At 26.6% G+C, this 21,584-nt stretch overlaps 1 protein-coding gene across 2 annotated transcripts in view; it reads right to left on the bottom strand.

Annotated features, from left to right (window-relative positions):
• LOC114121273 (potassium voltage-gated channel protein Shaw-like) overlaps positions 1–21,584 on the bottom strand; it is a 181,581-nt gene that overhangs the window by 138,924 nt on the left and 21,073 nt on the right. For both annotated transcript variants that reach the window (XM_050203671.1, XM_050203675.1), the window contains exon 2: positions 30–137. The gene's annotated coding sequence lies outside the window, so the exon portion shown is untranslated. The remainder of the gene's footprint in view (positions 1–29; positions 138–21,584) is intronic.

Here is a 21,584-nt window from a genome sequence, read left to right as displayed (position 1 = left end):
ATTCTGTTTATTTTAATAAATTTACTTACCACATGTTCTGAAGAATAGCTTTGACGTTAATAATTTTGAAGCATTGTGTATTTGCTGCGAACAAGTACACATAATCGACCGTCAACCTCTTCTACAATGGTCGTGTCCTAAAAGGAAAATACTACGCGTTAAATATATACATAATACATAATACACATAGATATATACATATAATGATGATAAGATTGTAGAAATAATAATAAAGCGTAAAACCACTTGAAAATCGTGAGCTTATACTTTTACGGGATCATACTACGTACACATATATATATAATAAATCTCTAGTTTGGCAGCTTCCATTGACATAAAATGCCATAGATATTATCACTATATTTATCTTATACGCTCGTAAGTTTTTATACGTATTTCGTACTTATTTATATCACATACATATTTTTTTTGTTTTTTATTATTAGTACATTCACTTTAACCTTCTGTAAAGTATCATTTGTTGTACGTTTTGCACAATTATTGTCTTGTCGTAGGTATTTATATATGATAGATTTATAATTTTTAAGTATTAGTAACTTTTCCCCAATACTTCTTTGATTACGTGTTGTATTTTGACAATTTCATTTTAATGCTCATTCGTATTATATTTTGATATGATTACTTTTCGCAAATTAGTGAGCAGTACGCGATTTGAAATTACTTCAAAATTTAAGGTTTTTTTGTGCCATAACCCCGTCGTTGTTATTTATGTACAACTATAACGTAGTATTACGACATTTTGTTTAAAAAAAAAATAAAATTCACAATTTATTTTAAATAATATTATAAATTTAAGTTCTTAATAGTCATAGCAGTTCTATTACTTGATTTATCTTTAATTCATTATTTCTTTAAATAATTATACATTTACTGTGACCATTATACAAACGTTTTACGAATGAATATAACTACTGAGTGTTCTATGTTCTTTTTTTCACGATTTTTCATGAAAATCGTATTTTATTTATTAAAATATTATTTTTCCCTGCTGTTAGGTTTGGTAAAATCGTGGTCATTATAATTTAAATGGTTTAAATTTAACTCGATGTTATTCGGTGTTTATTTCGAACAGTTGACAATGATGATGTCGGTTTATTATAATGTAAATATAATAACTATAATATCTATTATTAAATTTGGTTTTTTTTTTTTGGTTTGAAAAACAAACGATTTGAAATGTTGACCATCCAATTATAAAAAGGTTCTTTTAGAATAACTTTAAAGAAAACTAGTTTTCATTCATTTTAGAAACATCTGTAGTCGTTTGTTGATATTCCACGTTATCTAAACATTCCTAATTAAAATGCGTGTTAGTGTTTTACAGTAGATATTATATTATTATAAGTGTGTAATAATTAAGCGAACATGATTATAAGACTATGAAAAATTGCAATATAAACTATAAAACATAATTTTTATTGATGAACATTTAAACAGTTATTCATTAACTTTTTTTTATGTTATACGATTAAAAAATATATTTTTTTAATTTATACTAACGATAATTTATGTACGATAATCTTTTTTTATTAAAATACAATTTAACATTGTTATGTCATACTTCGTGGTGAATTCATAAAAAACGATATAAAAGTTGTAATTATTTTTTTATTCACGAAGTAATCTAACAAAGGTTCTTGACTTTTCGTTTTAAAACTTAACAAAGGTGAATGTTTGTTGAGGCTTTTAAGGGATTTTGCTCGTAACAAAGTGTGCAAACTTGTATTTCTCTAACTCATGTCGTGGACAGGCTACTCTTAACATGTCTGATAAATTGATAATGTATCACTGGAGAGCGTACTATTGCAGAGTGCTAGAAAATCCCACGGTATATTTTCAAATTTTGAGTTTTCTTAAAAAGTTAAACATCTCAACAGTCAATATATTTGAAAACCATTAACCCAGAAATCTCGGAAATATTTTTTTGCATTTAAAAACTAGTACACATTGCATGGTACATTCACGTTTTATTCTTAACTCCCCAAGATTAGGTCCGATCATTATATCGTATTTTTAATTAATTTAGTAGTTAAGTGTAATCGTTTCCGATCATGCGTGCGTGAGTTGAGAGTGTTTTTGAGACGGGGTAGTGCGCACTCATGGAATTGATTGAAGGCTGTTTTTCACATTAAAATGTTTATGCCCAATGTTCTGGAATTTGCGCACGCAACAACTTTGAAATGGTTTGGAGGCAGTCATGTGAACGAACAATCGTTTGGTGGTGATGATTAAGCACTGAACATACAATATATACTTATTATAAATTCCTATTACAACTGCGTAACTTAATAGGAAAAAACTTTATCCAGCTAAGTTCAAAAATACTATAATTCGTGTTGATTTGATAGAGAGCACATTCATTGTGGATATTTGTATCAGTAATCGTGAACTTCTACAACAGATCAATCGAAAACACAATGCTATTGATTCTTCACGAAAATTTGATTGCAGCGCTCTAAAATTTGATTGACCCTAAACACATATGTAGGTCGACGTCAAAATTCAATTAATTTCAATAACAATTTTACCCGTAAGTTAGTTTAAAATAAATACGTATTGTATTCGAGGATAGAAAACTACAATCTTACGGGTTATTGTTTGTAGTATTTTATTAAATTTAATTATCGCTGATCGAATATAACATTTAATTTACTTGGTAATATATTCTGATTTTCAAAAAAATAAAATTATTACTATTCGGTCAGTTTGTAAATAAATTGATTTACAACTTCAAGCTATACAACTCTCAAATTTTATTAAAGAAAAAGTATCACAAGAAAATTGTATTCCTACGACGTACTGTTATAAAGTCAAGTAACCCTATACTATTTCATAATGTAATGTTGTTTCCTTTGATGTCCTATTTGAAACTAAATAATAATATTATTGTTAGACAAGTTTTGATATTCAACATAGGTTTAAATTAAATTTAACATAGGTAATATCACGTTATTCAGGTTATTTGTGAAGTTATAATATACCGTCCAATAAAACTTCCTATTATATTATGCTCTTTGATTAATATATAATATATACATACATATTTAATTAAATAGCATACATAATATATAATAATATTAAATGTTTAAAACAAATGATGATAATCACATAGAAATTACCATTTTAGTCAAATTATTATAATTTATTTGATTACCCGTATTTTTTACTTAAATTTCCTTTAATTTTGATGAGTTTATTATAAACGATGGCATTTTAAAATAATTTTAAATACTTAATTTTGCATTTTTATATTTCAAAAATATCATCTATTTATGTTCATTGTCCGTAACGAAGTCACATATTATCCGTGATTCGTTACATATAATATTATAAATTTTAATGTAAAATGTTAGTATTCATAATGTTGTAATTAATCATAGCAAATTAAATCCATTTGAAATAGAAAAAAAAACAAAATTGTTTAAAAAAATAAAGTTTTCTCATTTTTTTATTTTTTATTTTTTTTATTATGTGTGTATAATCTGACATAAATCCTATAAACAAATAGGGTACGAACGTCAGTTATGAAATAAGTCTTTTGGATTGACCAATGATGGATGTACTATACGTTTTAGTCTATGTGTAATTGTATAATAATGTCCACGTGCTTGAAAGAAAAATATTATTTTTTTTTTTTAGTTATACATTTTAATGTTTTTCATCTTAACTTTAAGAATAACAAACATATTTTCTTAAAAATCAAATAGATAATATTCTTTGAGCTGTAAACTCGAATACTAAGTATACGCATAAATCATATTCTATTTACCTTGAAACCCGTAGACGGCGCGCGACGTGCACAATTACTATTGATTGAATAAGAGGTTTATTATCCTTTCTACAAAAAACTACGTGTTTATCGGTTCAACTTTCATCATCCCCTTCACTTCTCATTCGTGCACGTCTTTTTCTCTCTCGTCCTTTTTCCACTAGATCACCATCCACGGCTATCATGACATCGAATAGAATAACAAATGGGTACTTATACAAACTCTCGAGGCTCACAAGCGACCACTAAATTTATGAGGAAATCAACTTCTGTCACTTATTCATTATAATATACGCACACATCAGCATATATATATACTGAAATGGTACCGTGACACAGTTGGCATTTGTATACGGAATACGAATCAAAATATTTTGCAGACCATTTTATAATAAACGAGTGCACGCCGCATTTTTTTTTTTTTTTTAAATAGTGTGATAAAAACATGTGGGTATTGTAAATGGGATTTCGATGTAACAGTTGATATGATTATGCATATATCATGCACAAAAATAGAATAAAAAAAAAAAATCGTTTTTAATTACTTACCTAGTTGAAGTATAATATTAACCTAAGTTTTATTTTTTTTCAGTCTGTGCACATTGGCAAACATATTATATTGACTTTTTTATTTATATAATATAATAAATATGTAATATTATATACTTTACATTAAATATTTTGTATTTTTCAATCCTGATGTTAAGTTTAAAACGCATACATATACATATTGTTTAAACTTTACTGTTTAAAAGTTATTGTTTTTGATATATATATTTTTAATAACATACAACACACATATTGATTTGCCGGCACTGTGTATAGGCAATTTCGGTACTTCAACGTACAGTTTACTTTTTAACGGTTTACTTAGCTATTTTCTAAATAACTAACTGATTTTGAGGATATGCCTATAATATTATAATGAAAAAAACTGTACGAAGTTAACACTCACGTGATATTGCTCTAATACTACAATATAACCGACGGTAAATTTGTCGGTTTAAGGAAACTATTTACTATTTAGTTTTATCAATGACAATTTTCATTACAGGTCTATTATCGATTTCAAGTTGTAGCACACTTATTAATTATATTAATTATATTCTAATTAAAACTTATCATACTATATATATTGTTATTCCATTGTCAATGAATATTATAATGTATATAATATATATATTATGTGTAAAAAGACTGAAAATGGATGAAATAAATATTTTTCCTCGCCATTGCAATATTTACTAGAATCTGAATAGTAGAATAGCGTCTTAATAAACCATTAGAAAGATAAAATAAATAATTATTTATTTATAAGGCAATAGACAACTTGCGTTGTGAATCATTGTCAGTTTAAGAGGACATATTAAAATATGTTTAATAATAATATTGTACATGTAGTTATATATTTAAATATGAGTATTTGATACATATATACACAGTAAAATTCGATTAAATATTTGAGAAATGAAAATATCTAATAAACGCAAAATTTTGTTTCAGACAGTCACGACACCACATTTAAAATATATTATGTCCATCGAACATATTTTTGATATTAATTAAATCGATAGTCTTACAACTGTTATAAAAGATTCTTTGTTCTCGCAATGACAACAGACATGGTATAATAATTATAGGTATCCAACACCTTTTGGATTTTATAAAGAATATTATAATAACAATTAAAATACGCAGTTTTAGTGTTAGCAATGTAGTTTTTTTCACGCTTGTAGTGGTTATATATTGAAGTTAAAAATAATAAGGGTAGATCACATACCATTTGGAATCGGTTGAAAGCCTCTATACGATAAATAAAAATAAAAATTTAAACCACAATAACTTTAAAACAGAATAAATAATTTTCAAAAAAAAAAAAATAAATAAAAAAACTGAACTTTTATTTATATTTTCTGCAAACAGCACATATTACTAATTCCAAATGTTTTCTCAAGGAATATTAAATTCTCGAGTTAGGATTAAAATGTCAAACATTTTTTAAGAAATATTAAATTTGAATTCGTTGCGAATATAAAATAAAATTAAGTTGTAAACTAAAAAAAAAATATACATAGATACCGACTGCATTATAAAATATTTAAGAAAATAAAATAAAGTTTAATTTCAGTGGAGCAAAGACTTGCAATTGTACACGATATTGTGTATTTAACGAAATTTATGTCAATAAACCAAATATATAATTATTACATACGTACTAAAAAAAAACAAATAAAATACCAACTCAGTTTATTTTTATAGGTCAACTAAAATGCTGAGAACGAGTCTGTAAAGAAAAAAATGAAGTTAAATAAACATTAAAAATGTAGGCAAGTGGAAATAGCTCTGCTGTAAATTAGGCGTCAAGTGGGTTACAATTATGGATGCATTAAATTTTAATTAAATGATAAGCATACAAAAATTCTATACAAAAAATAATTCAAAACAAAGACAAAGCGTTTTTTATTCAACATTATTAAAACTATTTATTGCACTTTTAGTATTACAGTAAGTTTATTTAAATTTTCTGAAAATATTGTATTTATTATATTACAAACATTTAATAATTATAACGGTATATACATATATATTTATATCATACTACGAGTATATTAATAACTTATATAACTCAGAATTTAATAACATAGTTTTGTGAATGTTATAAAACAAAAACAACAGATTATATTAAATCAAAATAAATATCATTAATATTATATTAAAATTCACAGTAATATAATATAAGTCAAAGTTTTAAATTTCCATGAATATAATGTTTTTAAATTAAAAATTTATACAAAATAATTAGCACTGTTATTTATCATGAAATAAGTAATTTAGTTCAAATTTAAATTTAAAATTTAACTTTCTGGTAGAATTTTTTTTTATATGAAGATTGAAAAACTTATGAACTTTATAATACATTTTTAAGTCTTATGAGTTATGGGTATGAAAATAAAAATTTTTATGAATTTCTAACTAAGTAATATAATTTATACATCTTTGAGATTTTGATGAATTTTTAAACGCTTATAAAAAAATATTATGAGTATAGATTTTCGTTATTTTTTAATTGAGGAATTAACGACTTAAACAAGGTGTTTGGCATTACATTTTTAAGCATTTCTGCTCAACAAATAATTGATTTGGTCAACATTTATAAAAAAGAAATTGAATAAAATTGATGTCTGAAAAATAGTTAAAATATTTAGCATCTACGGTTATTCGTTTTTAAGTTACACCAAATTAAAAATTAGATTTGAGTAAAAATCATCGTTTTTCTTTATTCTTTTTTTCCCCCAATTTATTATATCATTTATTTTAAGAAATTTTTTTTTTAACTTTCTAGTCCCCAAAGTAAAAACTAAATTCAATTTATTATCAGAAATCACCCGATTTTTGATAATCGAAGTATTTTTACTATCCCCAAAATTACTTACAGACACAAAAAAAAAACACATATACTTCATTGTAAAATCAATACATTCATCGCTCCGCGTGGAATCTAAAATACGTTACATATATTTTTCATCGCGAGGAACGTTCTATTTTTTCTTCACTCCCTTCCATCCTCACCCCCAACCCGTCGACGTGTATTTCTTCTTTCGACGGTCTATAAACGACTGTTGTACGTACTCGTATAGTAACTAATACTTGCATAAAAGTAAATTCCCGTCATGTATTACAATCGTTATTATTATATTATTATATGAAAAGTACAATCGCATATTTTACTTTGAAACGATCATTATTGTTTGTAAATTTGTACGAGTCCTTTGTTTTATCGTCGAAATAAATACAAATATAGCTCTATATGCTACTAAGCAGACAATATATATATATTATGTGATGATTTAAAATCGTTTTTCCCGTCGCCGCTGGGCCCAAAAACGTTGTTCGGTTTGCGTCGGTTAGACGTGACTATATTCACGACACGAAGCGAAATAGGCACACACTTACTTAAACAGCGTGTACTAATACAAATATACGCATTTCGCGTACCATAATATCCGTGGTACTTGATGCATGTAAACACGCGGGCTTATTCCGAAATCCATAGGGTAATATAACTGATTTACAGAGGAACTTTGTACATTGAATGAAACACTAATATTTTCACGTTATTCGTGTATTATAACCTTAAGGGAAAACGAGAAAACATGTCGACACCCTATATATATATATTAATTTTAACACTATAAATTACAAAAGTGGATTTTCGACTAAAATTTCATAAAGGGTTTGGCGTGTGTATTGTGTGTTTATGTATGTGTGTGTTAGTTTGGTGTATTGGTGTGGTAATTATTCATACCACATTTCTAAGGTCAGAGGTAAAAGTCAAAACGATAGTTGTTTACATATTCCCTATCGTTTAATTATGGAGGCCTTAAGGTTATAAGAACGTAAAATCCGACCAACGTCGACTTAAAATAATATTTACCCTCATGATACCTACGCACAATGAGTGTAAGTAGTTGATACCAAAAAAAAAAAAAAAAAACTACCAAAGTTAAATAAAAAAAAAACCATATTTAATATTAAAAGTTGTTTAAATCGCTCATATTACCTACTCATATGACAACCTAAATAACTTTCAATTATTTTTTTTTCGTTTCAAATATAAAACATTAATATGCAAACATTATCTCAAAAAAATATTCATAAGTAAAACTCAACAATTATAAAAATTTGAACTGTATAATAAACAAATAAATTATAATACAATTTTTTGAGTTGAATGCAATTAGTTTAATGATAATTTAATATAATATATTATATTCATGTTAAATATTTTATAAAAAGTTAATATAAAATGTACCTAGAGAATAAACTTTAAGAGGATGTCACCGCACTTTTTTTTTCTCTCTCTGGCCCACGCACAACATAGACAAAATGGATTTAAGCAGAATCATTTTTTCTGTGATTTTAAGTAATCTTAGAGTAAAAATACCTATTACAAAAAAGATGGAGAATAGGTAATATTTTTGAGGAAATGACACATCGATTTGTCAAAATATGGTCTCAAAACAATTTAAACATCGTTTAAATTTACAACATTATATTGTTTATTTTGAAAGTCAAATACAAAGTCAAATAACAATAAAATATAAAATCAATAATATGTCATTCCCTCAAAAATAGTATTATCTATCTTTTTTGTAATGGGTGATTTTACTCAAAGATTACTAAAAAAAAATATAGAAAAAATGATTGTGCGTAAATGCGTTTTGTGTATGTTACGCGTGGGCCAGAGAGAGAAAACGAATAATGCGCTGACATCCTCTTAAAAAAGAATGGATTATATTATGCTGTACTTGAGTTTCATCATAATTGTTTCAATTCTATTTCCAAGTAAAAAATTTGAAATTATTTGATTCTCTACATGATTGAAAATGTAAATAAAAAGAAAAACACCAATACTTAAATATTTTAAAGTTACTTAATATATAAAAGTTAATATTCGAAAATCAAATAATATAAAATATAATGAATTGTTTTAAGTAAAACTATACAGCATTTTAAAATTATTTTATTTGACAGAATAATATAATATAGTTAATTATTACAAAAATGTGATGAACATTGCATTTTCGATTCTTTAACAATAGCTTATTATTAATATATAACTATATAAACACTACAATACGATAATTATTATTGAAGTAAATAGTTTGAACATTGTTCGTGATTTTCTTGGAATATTAATTTTTAAACAGTATTTTAAGTTATTGCATGAATGCAAGTAACAATTTTTACCAGTCAATAGTTAATTAGTTATAAACGTAAAAAATATTTAACAATTAACAATTAATAATTGAGTTTCTAATATTATTTTTAGCACTTAATACGAGTACGTATGCTAATAATAATACCTACTATATTTATATTTATATTTATAAATTAATGGATTTTTCAGATATTTATCAAATTTCGACATTATATTTTAGTTATTAACCTCCATAGTGATGTAACATAGAATGAACCTTTTTAATTTTTGATCGCTTTTTTTAATTATTAAATATTAATATATACTTTAAAATTACTACTTAATATCTATGAAGTTTATTGTAGTTAAAAATATAACATGACAATTAATTTTATTGTTATCAAAAAAAAAAAAAAAATCTTCTGTATTTATACCGATATTTATTTGAAAAGTAGTAAAAATCAAACGATCAGAAGTATATATTTTCTATTAAACTAAAACGTTTTGATGTGAGCATTGATTTCGTTAAACGTATTATTAATTTAAATGAACCCCCTAATATAAATTTCAAGCAAAGAAATACACTTTTTTCTGGCCAAATCGCTGTGAGAAATTTCGAACATAGTGTAGTATGGCTTGTTCTGATTTTATAGACGTCATATTTTCGTTATTAACGTCATAGTGTTTTTATTTTAAAACAGGTTTATAGTTTATACTGACATTTTTAATAGTGAAACGACCGAAACGGAATTTCATAATAACTATGAAGGTTTATACAACTGGAAATAATAATAATAATAAAAGGTTTTTTGCTCGAGTCTACATTTGTTTTCGCGTCCATCAGCTGCATATTTGTGCCGTTTAGCCAACACCAAGGATAAGAAAAATCAACAGCGGTTACTGGAGTCATTTTCTGTATGCGATTTCGGTATTACGTCCAAAACTATCGAATCATCAATCACTTCAAATTTTCGACGTAGTACGTACACGCTTTTAAATATTTCTTGGCGTTAAAAGGACAATTTCTCCAATGCTATTATTATCGTCATTATACACACACTTATATACCCACTATATTACACAGCAACCCTGTCCTCGTTTTCTCGAACCGTGGCCTTCTACTGCTAACAGCGCGTAGTTCGTATCTACATATTATGATAATATATGCTGTTGTATGGGTTTCCGGTTAAAACTGTCGGACGTTGTCGACACACTGCAGAGTGCTATATATATATATGGGGAAGCGAGATTAAACCAATATTGGTTTAGGGTTGGTTTGCAAATTAAATTTACCGATTGTTTGGTTTATATAGTCAGAGTACGACTTTTCTATTTGTGTGAGAGTTTCAAATTAAATCCATTATCGTACGTACGCGTTCTGGAGACGAGCCCTCCTGTAATGCTCCTCACCGATCGCATTAGACACAAGTCGCAAAAACATATCGGTCGACTATCAGATACGCATTTCGTACCCAATTTATTGTGTATATACCTAGGTAAGTACTTATAATATATGCATTGTGATCTAATGGATACAGAGTTTTGTTCTTCAATCTATATAATATTATCCATAATAGAAGACGTTTGATTAACGGTGGGATTAACGCGATGTCTTCCGTGTTCACCGTTTTAATACGACGAATATTGTATTTTATTCGACCGTGATTTGAATAATTGATAAATTGTAATGCTGTAATATAATCTAAATGATAATCAACATTTTCATTTTCCCGGAAACAACTCTACAACAATAGATCGAACTACCCACTACTATTCTCATCGTGTCTCTTATTGGAATTCTGTTCAGTTTCCTAATTGTTTGGTGGTGGTATCTGATTAAATATTTCAAAGTATGATAATATTATTATTATTATTATTTCTGCGAAACGAAAATTTTTGATTCAATGCAATCGTAATAATCAAAACGTAAAACGATGCAACCGAAACTAGACGAAATGCGTCTCATATAATAACAGCGCGCTGTTGGATTTTAGATAGTGATGTGATAAACTGGTTTTTAAGTTTAAACCGACCTAGCTATTCGAATTTTTTATTTAAATTAAACTTTTTTTTTTTTTAAATAAAAAAGGTTCAAATTAATTTAAAATCATAATATTTATCTTACCATAACAATAACCTAATATACACGATAAATAATAAACATTGATTTATAAATTTTTAAATTTTTTATTTTTATTTTATTTATTATAAGTAAAAATTATAAACTACCTAATGGGTAGTGTATTCATTTAAATTACCTTGAACATGTAACCAATAAATGATAGACAAATTAATGTAGTAGAATAATTAAATTTAATATAATATCTCGTACATAAATTAATTAATTATGACATTGATAACCTAATTTTTTTTTTCATATAATTCTTTATACCTATTTGTTATATTAACTGTTCTATATTTGTAAATTTTAGTTAGATTTTTAAGGATATAGTAACAACACTGATTTGAGAAATTATCTTAAATAATAATTGAGTACTTTAAATGTTATCGTTATCATGCTGATGCAGAGAACCCAAATACATATTTTTTATTATTATTATTATTTAACGATAAAAACTTGTACTGGTATTTGGAAGTGATATAGGATTTTGTTGACGACAGCGTGTTCGAATTTAATCTATTCGCAATGTTACAGTGATTTATAAACTATACGAGCCGACAACTGGAAATAAATTTTGCTGACTTCTCAGTAGGGCAATTCCCTGATCTGTCTGTATACTTATATTATGGTGGTTTTGAGATGACACATTTGATAAAAAAAAAAAAATAAGAAAATGCACAAAACCAAGAAAAAATAAACACCTCGATGACTGGTCGTAGTCAAATGCAATATATTATCAAGATGAATAATAACAATAATAATAATAAAAAAAATAATTAATACTTTAAAATGTGTGGTTAATGGTTATGGACGTAGTCATAACATATGTTATATTATTTTTAGAGAGTGCTTAGATGAGTTTACAAAACATCTAAATTCGAATTTTTAGACGTTTCTACATATTTTTCTAATAATATTATATTGTACCACAATTCAATTTTTTCATTTTTAATAATTAAATAAGTAGTTTCATTATTTAAATATCTTTAAATATCTTAATACTATTGTAAAATGGTGAGGTGAAATGTGTAACCGTTATTTCTGAGGTATATCCTGATCCTCAATCGCTATCGACTAATGTAGCTACTACATAAGTTACAATCACTAAGAAGCTTTGGATGCGGTAAGTATAATAAACGAACCAATGAAATACCTTGGTGATCATGTGCATAGAATACATTATTTTAACAATAATCAGCTAATATAATTAGTATATTTTTGTTAAAATATTGTATTCTATGCACATAGTCGCCAAGGAAGGTATTTTATTGGTTCGTTTATTTAATATTTAATATTATAAGTTATTTTAAATAAATGTTTCGTTGAATAATTTAATTATTTTTTATTTTATACAGACATAATAGTTTAAAATTCCAAAATGCTATGGTAAAATTGATTTATGGCGTGTTGAATTGTGATTGATATTACAATCTTTCGGTTGTTTTTTTGCATTCAATGCATTTATCGTTTAAAATAAACGATTGTATAAAAAAAATCATTTAGGAGCAGAGCTACAAATATTGCTCAAGACTTAATTCAATTAAATTGTATACTTGCACAGTAATTTTTATTTTTATTTTTAAATGTATTATGTTGGTCACAGAGAAAATCAATTAACATTCAATTAATCAATAGTGAGCTAATGGTCTCATAAATATTATTTAGTGTCTCATGATTGGCCCATTAAATTTTATTGGGGCAAATAAATCAATTTTTTTTTTGTACAATGTGGCATGTTTAATGTTTATATTATTTATTTAGTCGTATATTGTTAGTATTATTTTTAAAACAATTTTTATTTTTATTTTCATTTAATTTTCAAATTAATAACTTAAGTTCTTCTCAAAAAATTAATTTTTCAGATCCGATATTTTATCTGTTAGCATTAAAAAGTTATGATTTTGATTTTTTTATGATTGTGTATGTCAACCAAAAATGTTTTAGTGATAATAATAGTATCTATTTTATATGAGTTATTTTCATTGACAAATCCACAATAACATAAAATGATATCTACTATTGGAAAATGTAATAAAAAATTTAAGTATGTTATCTTAAATTAATCATTAAGAATGAATAATAACAATAATATATGTATATAGTACACATTAATTTATTATACGTTAAAAGAATATCAATATTGACATTTATCTACTTTAAGTTATATTAAACAAAACATTGGACATAATTAATAATTATAAATATATAATATTACAATTATCAAAATTACCTATTTTAATAATCTAATGTAAGAACAGATATAAAACATACTACTTTTAACTAGATGTACTAAATGAAGGTCTAAATTATATTTTTACGATATATGCATATCATATTTTTATGATTAAATCAATGCGTTATACGCGAATACGTTTATTCGACTAGAGCACTAAACTACATATTATTCATATAAAACTAGCGTAATTCCGTACTACAATAGTATACTTAAAAATTATACGTATTTACTATTTAATGCGTTTAAATATTTTTTATCATTGGGTAAATTATTGATTATATACTATATTTATAGAATTTGCATGAATTTCATATCGCCGAATAGTCAGGCTGAATAGTATTTTTGGATTACTTAAGAATATAAAATTAGAACTATAACGTGATTATGAGATTATGAGATGATACGAAATAAAATTATTTTTCGTACAGTTTATATTTTACGAAACGGTTGAATATCGCTATTTCGTAACAAGAATTTCACAATACGTGGTTCTATTGGTCTTATATTATATTTATATTCACCGCTGAAGCTTTATTAGATTGTCGAGTTTCAAGAGTAAAGATATCTTTGTAACTTATAAATTGTAACTCTCAGAATTCAACCATGATTTATTAGGAACACGTTTGCATCCATGTCCGAGTAACATAATATAATAAAATAATAATAAACCTAATAGTAACTATAATTATATTTTCTACTATTACTAAATAATTTAGCTATTTTTGGATTTTTTTTTTTATTTATTCATTCCACGTAAATCGTATGAGCAATATCTTCTGAAGTTTTGTCCCAACAACTTCAATATGTGAATTAAAGTCGGATTTTTAAGTAAAGTCCAGTTCACAGAGTACCTAGTCCATATTGTTACTAGTCTTACTACGGTTGAATATTAAACGTACAAATAAAAATTTCTAGCGTTACACAGTATTTGAAGTAAAAATTGTTTCTTCTTTCTGGATATATATTTTTAAGAGAGTATTATGTATTCATTTATACATTTTAAATATTAAACATATTATACCTATTATTCAATGTTTGAATCAAATTAATCACATGTACATAATTCAAATCACAATTTTAAAACTAACCAAATTATACCATGACATCTTTAAAAATGAAAGTTTTAATTCAATATATTAATAACTATCTATTTTATTTCTTATTTTTTTACATTAAGAAAATTTACAGTTTGTAATCGATTGTAGGTATATAATAAGTAAAATCATTAGCTGTACATTAACATAATATATGTAATATAAAATAACACAAGAAAAACATGATGAGAGAAGTCATCCAGCGATAGAACCCTCAACAATTTAATTATTTTGACGATATAGGTCTCTGAACCAACGCCTCTTGAGGCGACGTAGTGGGTTGTTAAAAAAAAGTACGTAGTGATGGGTGGAAAATTAAAGGGTTAGGATGGCATTGCAGTTTGGAGAGAAACCTATTATAATATAGTTTTGCTAGTTGGTCAACTGTTGCAATTTTTAGGTCTTTGTTGTATAAGGATTCCTTTGTTACGTGCCGATAGGGGCCGAGGCTGTTGGTCAAACAGTAATGAACTGAAAGGCTTGAATGGTAATTAGTATCTTTAAAATCAAAAAAATTCAAGCAACTGTTATTTGGTTTCATCATGATATGGGAAAGTATATAATTGAATATGCAAATGATAAACCTATATACATAGAACAAGCATATATATATATATATTATTTGTCCATCTATAATGGAACTTGTTATATAATTACATAATATCAAATTAAGAATAACCAGAATAACTAATACACAACAAAGCTCTTACTGTAAAATTGTAAGTACAAAACGTCAAGGATTGAGAGGGCTGACCCACCAGCTCCCTACTCGTACATTATTATATTAGTATGTACTATGCAAACAAATTACGCAAAAAGTAACACGACCCGTCGATTTATCTAACTTAGGCCGATAATGACCGGTTCTTCTGTAACGCAGTGTATATAAATTCCAGAATTGTTCACTTTATATTTATATTTTTCCGAGCATCTGAATCAAGATTAAGTATTTCGTTAGATGCGGAACCGTATTTTGCAGAAAATATAAATAGGCAAAAATAAGCGCCGATTAACGGTACGAAAATCCGGAAACTGGAAAAGATTTCATTTAACAAAATAAATTTTTCCAAGATTATATAACATTTTCTTGCTGCTATATTAAATTATAGTCAGATCACGTGCCAGTGTCAAAATGTATTATAACATTGTCAGTGTAAAAGTATTGTATTTATATTTTTTTTTAATTTAATGCAAAAACTGAAATCTTTTTAACATATTTTCAGTTATATTTTAAATTATTAAGTAGAAAAAAAATATCTCTAAAATGTACCTATATTATGAAATTCAATCCATTGTGTAAATCATTAAACACTATTAATTGTGTTATTTTTGTAAAATTTAAGATAGAAATAAAAGAATTTAATATTATTGTTATTTTAATTGGATAGTATGTATAATTGAAGTTTATAATTATCAAAGCATAAGTATTAATTGAAATATATTCACAAATAAAATAATTAAAAGCTTTTAGTTAAATACAAAAACTGATTAATAGCACAAAGTAAAAAAAAAATGAATTTTAAATTTTAAAACGAATAAGTCATGTAAGCAATTAAATACGCAATAAAGCAAATAAAATGTTTTGAAAAATATATCAATTACTTTATTAGTTAAGTGTACATATTATTATGTATATTATAATAAAGATTTTTTTGATAGAAATTACAATGCTTGATTGTATTATAACTTATAAAATGACGAAGATAACAAAAGACGTTTAATATGCGATTGTTGAGTAACTATAACAATTAATTACGTACAGTGAAACTGTCTTGGCAGTATCTTGATCATAATTTCATGGTTTTTCACCATAACTTAATTCTTCTCTGATTTTAGCTGGAGTAATACACGTTAGAGTAAAGAAAAATGTCTAAAACTTCAATTCAAATAAGCATTATTCATATTTAAATACACTGGCTAAAATGTAATTAATTACTCAAGTTCAATACTTCAACCAAGTGCTATTTTTTACTCAACAACTCATTGTTAAAAACTTTTATTTTAGTTTTTATTCCGGTAAAATATGTAGGTGCACGTAGCAGTTTTATATTATATTAATAGGCGTTGAAAACCAAGTGAGATATATATCACGCAGTTAAAAAATTCGTCTGTAACAATCTCCGACCGTATAGTTTTTAGTTTAAACTTTAAGGTCCATAAGTTTTTGCAAATTGATATCATGGCGTAATATAATATTATAACGCTGCACTATACATGACACGTTTCAAATGTTTTAATTGAAATTCTCTGACACGTGTCAATAAAAATAATCACATTTTCACTATAATATATTATTATTATCGTACCACTTTCAACACATTCGTAAACGACTATCGTTAGAAATATTATTTTTTACAAAACAGGTAATTCTACTAAATTCAAATATTTCTAACCGTACTTGAACTAAAATGCATCATAAAATTATACCGTTTAAATCATATTATACACCATCTGCAGTCATGAACCGTAGTCTCCGAAAATATAAAATCAGATTACATATTTACCTACCTGCTATAATATAGCAGAATATGATCTTTCGTGGAAAACTCTACTTTTGTTACGACGTATAGGCACCCTAGCAAGTAATATAATATACAATTTATAAATGGAGATTGCTTTAGTTATAATTATCAACGTAAAAAGTATCGAACATAAATCTAAATCTATTTATTTATTTTTAACTATTATAATGGAATATAATTAAATATTTAAAAACTATAAATTCGTAATATCTCATTAGAAATTAAAATCGCATAATACGATGCAAATTCAGGCCAATAACAATAAAATATAGTATCAAAATATCCAAAAGATATTTTTTATATTTATACATTGTATCTTACACTATTTTATTTCTCTCGAATCTAATACAAGTTTAAGATTATAGGTTTTTTTTTATTATTATTGACTAGAATGACATGTCTGAGAATTCTCGATGTGAATCCTGTAATATTTTTATGTTGAAAGTATATTTTTAAATATAATAATATACGAAGTAAGATAGGCAGCTATCCTGGGTTTTTACGTCAAATCATATTTATGTATCGAAATTTCGTGACTAATTTATCAGAAACGACAAAATCGAAAATACGTGAGAACACTGGTCTTATTCTCAAGATCTCTATGTAGATATATATATATATATATATATATATATTCCTCAAGAGTTGTAACATAATTTTCCCAGTGGACTCATCATACGATTTAGAGGAAAAAACTGTGAAGCTATTTTCTATTCCTGAACTATCTAATCATAGAATTATAGGTAAATAAAAAAAAGAGTAAAAAGTTTAAACGGCATTATATATAAGCATATTATAATACACGTTTAAGCCGAGCGTAAACGTCGTGACCGATATTCGTGTTCGAATCTTAGTAAATTTCTATTTGTTCAACTATATATTATACTATATTCGACCGAGTGGGTACAATGATATTTTGAAGAACATTTATTATATAACAGTGTCTACAAACTGAGACATTAGCAACGTGTTGTACAGCGTGATAGTCGCACACACCAGACATTAAATTGTTTACACTGAGCATCTACACCGAGCGCGCTTTGTTTATGTACGTAAATATTGTGTACACATAATATACACGTAATACGCCGCTGTAAAAATTCGAAAATCCACTTTGAACGACCGCAACGGCCGTGCTCCTCTACACGCTTTATATAGCCGGGTGAACTTCTAAAATGTAAAAACACTGTCGTCATAATTACGATTTTATGGCAACATAAAAGAATTTATCCACCGCAGCGTCAGAAAAACCCGCGTGGCTTTTGTTTCATACTCGGCGGACGTGGCCTGTGGCTTGGAGATTTATTCATGGACCAGAGCGCAGCATCCGGTGGGCATCGTTGCGTATAATTTCCACCCACAATCCTATTCCCACCCTTACACCCGCCACCGCCGCTTCAATTCCCCTTCAACGGTTCACCAACGTCACACCCGACGGGTTTTGCCGTGCCGGTGAGAAAACTTTTGCGAGTACATAGGGATAATAATAATAATAAAACAATTTCACATAGCTCTGAAAAAAAAAACAATACAAAATTACGACATACATCATACTAGTTGGTAAACCGTCACTTCGGTTTTAATTTGCATCAAAAATGAGCAATAATCCACTTCGGCGGTTGACTTCTGAAGAGTTCAATTTATTACTTAATCTCCAATAATGTTTTCAAAAAACTTGGAATCATTTTAAACAACAGGTACCTGTAGTACACTCTATAATCTTGGCTCAACTCGTGATATAAGCGTGTGGTCCGGAAAAATTTGAAAATTTACACACATTTGTAACAACGAAAATCCGTATCTGAAATTAATCACTGCTGAAGTTAGGTAAAAGTAAAATTGTATTGTAGAAAATTAAATTATATTTTTTAAAAGAAAAAATTCAATTCATACACGATAAATGTGCATAAGGATAACGAAGATAACAATTTTGTAAAATTGTAAATAGTTTGCTGGATATTAATAATTAGTTCTACATGACGTATTTTTACACTATACAATTAAAAATTTGAATATTTTTTATTATTTTTTTTTAAATTTAAATTTTATTAATTAAAAATCATTACATAATATATTATTTTGCTCCAATAATATAATTTAGTTTATTTATTAGAATTATTAGAATCTCCCATGTATCTTGGATTGAATTAACTAATACAAAATATGAGATAGTTTATGAGTCGAAAATATATAATATATATAAATATATATTTGGAATTTTGTAATCTAGTGTTAGTTTTTCAGCTGAATTTTTATTGTACCATTTCATTGCAGACAATCACCTATTTTTTCTCACTTAAAAATTCATCACGATAAGTCTACCACGTCTTTTTAAACGAGGTCACGTTTACGGAGTTCGCATTGCCGGAAGACTTTGTTTGTATAAATATGAGTATGCAGGGTGTGTGTACACGTGCTTAGTTACCCCTTATCGATTAAACGTGTGTTTGCATATACACACTGTACACACCTATTTAAGCACATCCGAAAACCCTAACGAAAACCTCATCGGCATCATCTCGTCTCATCCCGCTGAACCGTAGTCATGCCCATAAGGAGAGGGAGTGTTAGAGGGAACTTTCACCGTCGTCTGCTACCCTTTAATTGACTAGGTGACTTTTCAGTCCTCTCACGCTACCCTAGAGTTATTGTCTCTATTGTGGCGTGTCATTTGTTTACTCCCTTTCCCCACCACTCTTGTTCACATAACCTAGCGCGCCGTCGATCCTTACCGGGTCGCAAATGATCTTGGTGATGGCTCCGACATTTGTATCCGACAAACGACATTGTAGCCCCTACTGGTATTCATCGTCGTCACGCGCGAGAGCCGGGAAGAAAAGTGGGTTGTGACGTTTCGATATTAACGTCGTTTATAAGTCAGAAATATGCGAGGTGTGTACGGACACATCTATTTATTACGCTTATTGCAGTGCATCCGCCACCACACCGCCCTCGCTAACTCTCCCCAAAACATTTTTGGTTTCAAGATATACCCTTCATTACAACTGATGATATGGTTATGATATTGTATTTTTTTTTTTTTTTTTCAGAACGAAAATGTGTTTTAGACACAACGGTAAAATTTCTGATCGATTACATAATCAAATAGTATAGGTCCATATTTTATTGAAAACTTTTTTCAGAAATGTGTCAAAATGAATGAGATAAAACTTAATATTATATAATATTCAAAATAATATATGATACAATCGAAATTTACATTAAAAAAGTATTTTAATGTATTATTAGGGGGGTGTACCTATAATAGCTCGTTACGCTCACTAACCACTAAATTTAACAACACGAAACTGTTATTTGTATCAGTTTAATTTAATTTTTTAACTCACGTGTATTAATGTTAAATTTTTTTTTGTTTTCACTGCAGTAGCAATAATATTATAATCATAAAATATGTGATGTATAGGAATAATTATCAAAAAAGGTAGACAAAAAAAAATTTCATCAACGTTTTTGGATTCATTTTTTTGTTGATTATTGTGTATAAAAACATTTGTTATAATAGAAAAACGCTATAGTTAACAACTTTAAGGAAAGTTTCTTGCGTAAAATTAGATTTATTTAATGCTTAGTCGGGTCAAAGGTAGACATTTCACAGTACTTTTTAAAAATTTAAAAGAATCGTGGAAAACAAAAATATATATTTATAATTGTTTAATTTGGGAACTCTGATTATTAAAAATTTATTTTTATTTTTAGGTCATACACTTCCAAACTTTGTTCACAACTATTTTCAATTAAAAAATAAAGCTTGGAATGTATTACAAGTATATAAACCAAGTATAATTAAAATATGTTTTATTTTAGGTAACATTATACTAGTATCATACATCCATTATAAAATCATATCATATATTATACATATTTTTTTATTTTTTAATCTAAATATTACAAATATTTATTTTGACGTTTTAATAGGTGCCGTTAAATTCATTTATTTTTTCAAGAAAATAATGGATTTCAATAAACAGAGAACTTTTTCATGCGGAGTCAACATTGTTCAATTATTTATCGAAATTACCATAATGAATTTATAATCAAAATAATATACACTTTATAATAAATAAATGGCAAATAATGTATGGGCACTATAGTACTATA

This window comes from Aphis gossypii, chromosome 3, assembly GCF_020184175.1.
Source record: "Aphis gossypii isolate Hap1 chromosome 3, ASM2018417v2, whole genome shotgun sequence".
Lineage (NCBI taxonomy): Eukaryota > Metazoa > Arthropoda > Insecta > Hemiptera > Aphididae > Aphis > Aphis gossypii.
Note: the sequence above shows the minus strand (reverse complement) of the source record. Positions and strands in the feature narration are given on the sequence as shown.